The 7,828-nt window shown below is 40.9% G+C and overlaps 1 long non-coding RNA gene across 1 annotated transcript in view; it reads left to right on the forward strand.

Moving 5' to 3' along the window:
• Positions 1-7,330: 7,330 nt before the first annotated feature.
• LOC138983669 (uncharacterized) overlaps positions 7,331-7,828 on the forward strand; it is a 4,769-nt gene continuing 4,271 nt past the window's right edge. Inside the window, exon 1 of the long non-coding RNA XR_011461223.1 lies at positions 7,331-7,663. This is a non-coding gene — a long non-coding RNA (uncharacterized lncRNA). The remainder of the gene's footprint in view (positions 7,664-7,828) is intronic.

Here is a 7,828-nt window from a genome sequence, read left to right on the forward strand (position 1 = left end):
ATCGTTTTATAATTTGTTTTTTTTTTTACAATTTTCAGATTTTTAATGACCTAAGTCATTAATTGATTTTTAAGCCACCAAGCTGAAATGCAATATCGAAGTCCGGCCTTGGTCGAAGATGGCTTGGCCAAAATTTCAATCAATTTGATTGAAAAATGAGGGTGTGACAGTGCCACCTCAACTTTTACAAAAAGCCGGATATGACGTCATCAAAGACATTTAACGAAAAAAAGAATGTCCGGGGATATCATTTCCAGGAACTCTCATGTAAAATTTCATAAAGATGGGTCCAGTAGTTTAGTCTGAATCGCTCTACACACACACACACGCACAGACAGACACACACACACACACACACACACACACACACACACACACACACACATACACCACGACCCTCGTCTCGATTCCCCCTCTACGTTAAAACATTTAACTTGACTAAATGTAAAAAGAAAAAAACAGTTGATTTGAGCATGATTTGAACCGAACATCTTCCATTTTTGGGTCCGACACACTACCAACCCGCCACGACAGCCACATGAAAGGAAAGTGAAAATAAGTTATAAGAAGTTTGTGGTGTTGGGATTACGAAAACTCATGTAAAAACAGCTCACACCTGAACTACCAAATCTGACAGACCATAAGCCTTTGCAGTTCAGTCCGCGTTTGGTTCATTTTGCTGATAGGCAGCCCAACAGGATGGCAGGCAATGTAGATGTTAAACTGAAGTTCACCACAGAACTTTTCAGACAACGTGAGGAAAATAAAACATATAGTCACCTGGCTGGCTATAGTGGGAGGGTTACTTTGGGTGGTCACATTAGATATTAGGTTTTTTGGAAAGTTCGTTTTATTTGCAGCCACAGTTCGGTAAACGACAAATGGCTAAACCCAACCACCTAAGAATGAGAAGCGTTTTCGTAACATAAGAGGGCTGTCACACATGCGACTGAGTCGCGCGATTTACCCTGTCACACAGCCGACTCAGTCGTAGAAAACAGCTACGACAAGTCTGCGACTCAGTCTCATGCGATTCCCTCGTAGCTTTGAGGTTTAGAACATGTTCTATTCCTGCGATTCAGTCGTCGGTCAATCGCAGGGGCAGAGCCAACAGAGCCAATCAGAACGCGTTGCTGCGGCCTTGACGCCGTGACGTAAAATAATGGCGGACAGTGGCGTACTGCGTCTCTTCGTCGATTCAAAACTTTTTGGAAGAACAGTTTTTTACTCAGATATAAAAGAGACGTTTTAGGCGTGTACAGCGGTCGGAAAACATTATTGGCAGCTGTCTGGGAACTCTATTTCTTGCAAAGGCGTAATACTGAAAGGAATTTTTCAGAAAGGTAGTGCGACGTTCGAACATTTAGCGTCTGCTCTCGCAAAGCGCGTTTGCCGTGTTCACTATGACACATCACTTCTGCCCCGCTCGCGTGGAGTTATCGTTCGCCAGTCGTTCGTCTATCGTTCATCGTGTGACGGGTCAATGGCCTACGATGTGATGTGCGATCGGCCAAAGACTGAATCGCAAGACTGAATCGCAACGACTGAGTCGCCTGTATGACCGAGGCTTAACCCATATTCTGCAAAAATGCAGCCATGACGCAGGGGGTAGGTTACAAAAAAACGTCATGTACCGCTTGACTGCTTACGGATATAAGCAAATTATACCTGAAACGAAAGCTAAAGATTTTTGCCATCAGACAGCAAGTAAAATGCCTAATTCGTATACACAGTTTTATTTTTAACAACATCTGTATAACATGGGGACGACAAAACAGGAAATGCCATTTTCTCAATCGATATGTATAGATAACCGAACGCCTGGTTAAAACCGCAATCAGAAACATCTTGAAAATTGTTCATTCTCACAGCTAGAATTATTTAACATCAACAATTGTTAATTTACCGAGGAAAACGACAGTCATATAAAATACATAATGGATGATTCTGAATCAACTCCGAAAACCGAACCGGGTCGAAGTGAAAAAGAGTTTACACATACACAGGCTTGAAAAAGGATAATTTGGTTCAATCTGTTAGATTTGTACCCATAATATTAAAGATCACCTCGTTATAAAAGGAAAGTGATCATTGTAAAAGGATTTTGCTATCGCAAAATAATTCAACTTTCCGGTTTTACCACATGACGTCAATAATGTTATCAAATTATTACATAGCGTGCATTTGTCAGAAATTATATTAAATGTTAGAAGTGATCTTAAAGTGAAAGTAACGTTTAATAAAGGTATGCGCATTTACTTATTAATTGATATATGACTGAAATAAGGGACATGTAATTTAAACGTACAAAACGACATTTTGTACACTACCTCTCTAAAAAAACGCGACTATGACCGACCGATATGTATTTGTAAATTAGGTCATTGTTAGCGATGACAACGGGTTTTCTTTAAAAGATAACACCGTGCGGCAAACTGTGAAGTTCAAGCCCATACATGATTTTAGTACGACTTCTTCAGAACATGTCTGTTTTTCACTCCACCAGTTTCAGTTTTAATAAAATATATGTATAGCTGTCATTTTCAAAAAGTCTTATCTGCAATTCACTTAACCAAATACACCATGAACCCAGAAGGTATTAGAGTGAGACACTTCACAGTGAAATATGCTATGATTCCCCTTATTTCAAAATATATGCATTTCAATTGGCAGACACGATTCTGGTCGTAGGTGCGTGCCCTCTGGTGAGGCAACCGTTATCATTTTTTGCCGTAAGAATTGACATTTTTAAACATAAATCATGGACAAAAAACTCATTCTGCAAAAAGTGCAGGTTTTCTTGGTATAGTCAGTTAAAGCATCTTAAAATTCAAGACATTTTGCAATTACGTGTATGCATTGGAAATGGCAGAAAATATTGAATGAAAGTGATTTTTGACTGATTGAAACCCTACCCCCACAAACAAAATGGGCCCTGAGATTAGGGGTGTTATTTATTTTATTTTATTTATTTACGAGGATTTATATCGCGCACGTATCTCACCACACAAGGCGACTCAAGTTGTTAGTTGAAGATGAATGAATATTGGCTATGCTTTTCCCCTAAAGTATTCAAAACCTAAACATATACATCGACAGGATGTTCTACATTAACACAATTAACTTTTTAAACATATATGCTTAGAACACGATACTTCCGGTTTTTCTACCGGATGACTTATACATTTAGGGGGTAAGCACCTTATCGTAGAAAAAGCTTTATTTTCAAAAAATGCAAGTAAATATTAAAATTCATGCATAATATTTACATATTGGAGTTAATTTTCCTTCGAAAGTCATTTGTTTCAAGTGGCAGAAAATATCAGTTGGAGAGTTACATGTACGTAAAGCGTATAACTGTTGTCTGTGATTAGTGCATTGTGGACACATTGGCACCATTTGATCCTAAATGCTAAACGATGTCGTGATCATACGACAGTTTTGGGATAATTTACATCGCATCGATTCCTTAATTGATGGTAGCATTTCATTGATAAATTCTATTTACGGTTGCGTCAGTGCCGTTCTCCTGTTCTTTTTGTAATAAATAACGAATGAACCACGTGTCACACTGCTATGCTAGTCTTCAAATGAAAATTCCAATTATAGTCAGTTAACAGGCATGTATTGCGCGTTACATACATTTACATCCCCCCCCTCCCCCCCGGGATTACAATGCAAGTATACACATATAAAGAGATGGTAACTTTTTACATGGTTACACACGCAGTGGTGAACTTAACGTGTGATTTGTAGAGGTTACATGCCGAGTCTCAGTGATTATTAAAAATAATGGTCGAAGTTAGCGGATCATGAAAAATGCGAGCTTCAGCGAGCTTTTTCATGACCGCGAACTGAGACCATTATTTTTAATAATCACTGAGACGAGGTGTGTAACCTCTTTATTCCTCCTTTCTTCAGTTATTCCAAAAAAACAGGAGTTTTTGTGCGAAAGTTTGATCGAATCCGAATCACTCAACCAGTCAATCTGCGCAGGCGATCGATTAATGCGCGGTTGTATAGTTCCGTGCAAATCATTCCATTCTGTTAACACTTCTTTTCAGTTTCCCTGTTTTGGACTAAAATCAAGTACACAGATATGCTGTTATTCTGCTGTGGCGGTAAAGGCAGATATTGTGTGTTCTGTTTATGTTTTAGTATCGCTAAGTAAATGTTCTTTCGTCAAATGGGACTAGCAGACGAACTTTTGCACCCGTGTTCCAACGTTAATTACTGTATGAAGTTCAGTTTTCTGGGGAAAATAGTGTATGAAACCGCTTTATGTTGTTTAAATTGATGAGATGTGTGCATTTGGTTGCGTGTGATCTGTTTATAAAATGAAATATTGTTGAAAACTGACCGTCGGATTGCAGTCAGTGTTGTCGAAGAAACTGCGTTAAAAGAAGGGGAACTACTCTTGTCGCCAGAGTATGAGTTACTTGCCTTGGGAATTTGCTTGTGATGAACGGTTTGTGCACGGCAGATCTAGATTCAGAAAACAACCGAACTCATGGATTTTATATGGAGATTCATGTGTTCAGGCCTGTAGTTGTTAATTTAAATGCGGTATGTTTGTATTGTTTGCTCCAGAGATGTATACTTCGTACGTATAGAGCGTTCGGAACTTTTCAGTCGCAAAAGTAGTACCGAAACAGAACAGCTTCTCAACCCATTGCACTATCGAGGATTCAGGCTGTTGCTGGCTCGTTATTTGTTTGGTTGCTGGGTCATTATCGAAAAATAACTAGCTCTACAAGTTTACAGAGGTAAAGAAGCAGAGGGGGGAATAAAACAAAATAACTTCCACATGTATACAATAGTGAACCAATGTTTAAGTCTGTCTGTGTGTCTCTGTTTGTGTGTTTGTCTCTGTCTGTCTGCGTGTTCGTCTGTCTGTCTATCAGTCTGTCTGTCTGTCTGTCTGGCTGTCTGTCTCTCTCTCTCTCTCTCTGTCTCTCTGTCTCTCTCTCTGTCTGTCTCTCTGTCTCTGTCTCTGTGTTAGGAAACGCTGCCGTTGCTGAACTTTGGTTCAGTTTTGTGTGTTGCATGTAGTTGACTTATTTGTACGTTGTGGGAAAGTACCGATATTATATTTTGTAAACACAATATTTATGTTTGGACGAGAATGCAGGTGAACTTTCTAGTCCTGTCAAAACAAGTTGTTTACCACGTTGTTTTGAGTCGTGGGTTCGTGGCGTTCGCTCGGATTAAGTGTGTCGGCACTTTTGATGTACGTCACAGAGAATGTCACTATTCTAGTCCATGGACAGTTCATCTAATTTTAGTTGTATCATGTTCGGTCTGGAATATTCTCGAGATTGAGTATTTACTATATAGGCCAGCGCGATTTGTATGTTAAGAAGCTTCTACTTTGAGTTCTGCTACGATGTGCAGTTGTATACATGTATGGAATGCTAGGCCTAAATAAATCCTCGAACCCAATTTGACGAGTTGTTTTCTGCTGCTGCGAAGACGGGCGACGTAGAATAAAAGAACACAACTATACGACGTTTGAATCTCAAGTGTCGTGTAACACTCTCTCTCTCTCTCTCTCTCTCTCTCTCTCTCTCTCTCTCTCTCTCTCTCTCTCTCTCTCTCTCTCTCTCTCTCTCTCTCTCTCTCTCTCTCTCTCTCTCTCTCTCTCTCTCTCTCTCTCTCTCTCTCTCTCTCTCTCTCTCTCTCTCTCTCTCTCTCTCTCTCTCTCTCTCTCTCTCTCTCTCTCTCTCTCTCTCTCTCTCTCTCTCTCTCTCTCTCTCTCTCTCTCTCTCTCTCTCTCTCTCTCTCTCTCTCTCTCTCTCTCTCTCTCTCTCTCTCTCTCTCTCTCTCTCTCTCTCTCTCTCTCTCTCTCTCTCTCTCTCTCTCTCTCTCTCTCTCTCTCTCTCTCTCTCTCTCTCTCTCTCTCTCTCTCTCTCTCTCTCTCTCTCTCTCTCTCTCTCTCTCTCTCTCTCTCTCTCTCTCTCTCTCTCTCTCTCTCTCTCTCTCTCTCTCTCTCTCTCTCTCTCTCTCTCTCTCTCTCTCTCTCTCTCTCTCTCTCTCTCTCTCTCTCTCTCTCTCTCTCTCTCTCTCTCTCTCTCTCTCTCTCTCTCTCTCTGCGAGGTAGCTGCACTGAACGAGAAAAGCAATACAGACAAGAGGCGAAGCCTTCAAGGCTTCCGTCAGAAATCGACAAACAGTAACACAAACTCAATCACTCCGTCACACATACACACACACAGTAAGCATAGACACGGTGCGAAAGTGGGAGACGCTAGATCTAGATCTGTCTGTCTGTAGCCTACTTACGGGGACACGACTCATCTGCCACTGAGATCGACACTGCCCTTTCGACAGCGCTTCCTGGCGCAGACACTGAAAACACGCTGTGCAGATCAACCTGTAGGAAATCTCCTTTGGTATCTTCTTTATCTATTTTTTCTGGAGCCGCTACGAAACCGAACAATGTGAAATCGTCTTCCCCGAATCGGCGAACTGCAGCTGGGTGAAAACTGTATCTATACCACAATCCTTCACGCGATCTGACCTAACCTTGACCCCTGACCTGGTCTACATACCACACACAACACAAACCAGTCACCTGTTTTTACCCCCCCCCAAAACCCACCACCACCCGTTTTCTTTGGATACACACTTTATCTACATACGTGCCGACGAAATGTTGATCATTGCTTCAATACTTTGAAGCTGTTGCTTGGATAATAACCCGGTAAAATTAGTATTTCGGTGTTAAAGTTTCTATCACGCACGCACACACGCACGCACGCACGCACAGACAGACAAAAGTTAGCATCGCATAGGCTACACTTACGTGAGCCAAAAACACGCGGTGGCGAACGTAACGTGTAGTTTAACCAAATTAATTGCACGTACAATAGTGAACCACTGTTACAGTCTGTCTGTGTGTCTCTGTCTGTGTGTTTGTCTCTGTCTGTCTGTGTGTTCGTCTGTCTGTCTCTCTCTCTGTCTGTCTATCTGTCTCTGTCTCTATCTCTGTCTGTCTGTCTGTCTGTCTGAGTCTCTCTCTCTCTCTCACTCTAAATTTTATAACACTTTGAGAACACTGAAAGTGTTTAGGGTGAACACTTAAAGTGTTAGGGTGAACACATTTTTACACTTTTGGAACACAGAAAGTGTTCTCAATGTGTTATCCTGAAGCATCTTCTGCTTCCTGAACACTTTTGGAACACATGGTAAACACTTTTTTGCACAGTGGAACACCAGGTGAACACACGTGTTCAACAAGTGTTCCACTTCGTCTTTTAGTCATGCTCCGAATAAAATTAAAAATATTTGGACCATGAGCAGATTCGAACCCGAGACCTTCGCCTTGCCATGTCAGCGCTCTACCGATTGAGCTACGGAGACTCGTCGGGATCTAGCGTCGCTTAGAGTATATAATTTTTATACCCCCTAGACCGCTGCGGGACGTTTTTTTGTTTTTGTTTTTAATCGTGTTGTGCTTATATTTTTTCATCAAACATTTATTTCATCTGAGACATCTAATAAGCGGTAAGTATTAGCATTTTTATTTTTACAATTTAATAATGTTACTAATTGTCCCATCATGCTTCAGCTGGACCAAAAAAGAACGTTGACACTTTTAGATCTGTGGACCTGTCTGCGTTGTCGCTGCGTTGATTTGGCTCAGGATTTCCGATTGTTATCTGTAAGTTGCTTGCTGAGATTTTGTATTAATTCATCTAAGCTTAGTCACTCGTATTTTTGTTGTAACATGTTCCTGTTACTTGTATCTGTGGACGTTTGAAGACAATTTCTCTAATTTTGCTGTCGCAACGGTTTCAGCTGATCAGTGGACCTTTTACATTAGTTC

The sequence above is a fragment of the Littorina saxatilis genome, linkage group LG13 (genome assembly GCF_037325665.1).
Source record: "Littorina saxatilis isolate snail1 linkage group LG13, US_GU_Lsax_2.0, whole genome shotgun sequence".
NCBI lineage: Eukaryota > Metazoa > Mollusca > Gastropoda > Littorinimorpha > Littorinidae > Littorina > Littorina saxatilis.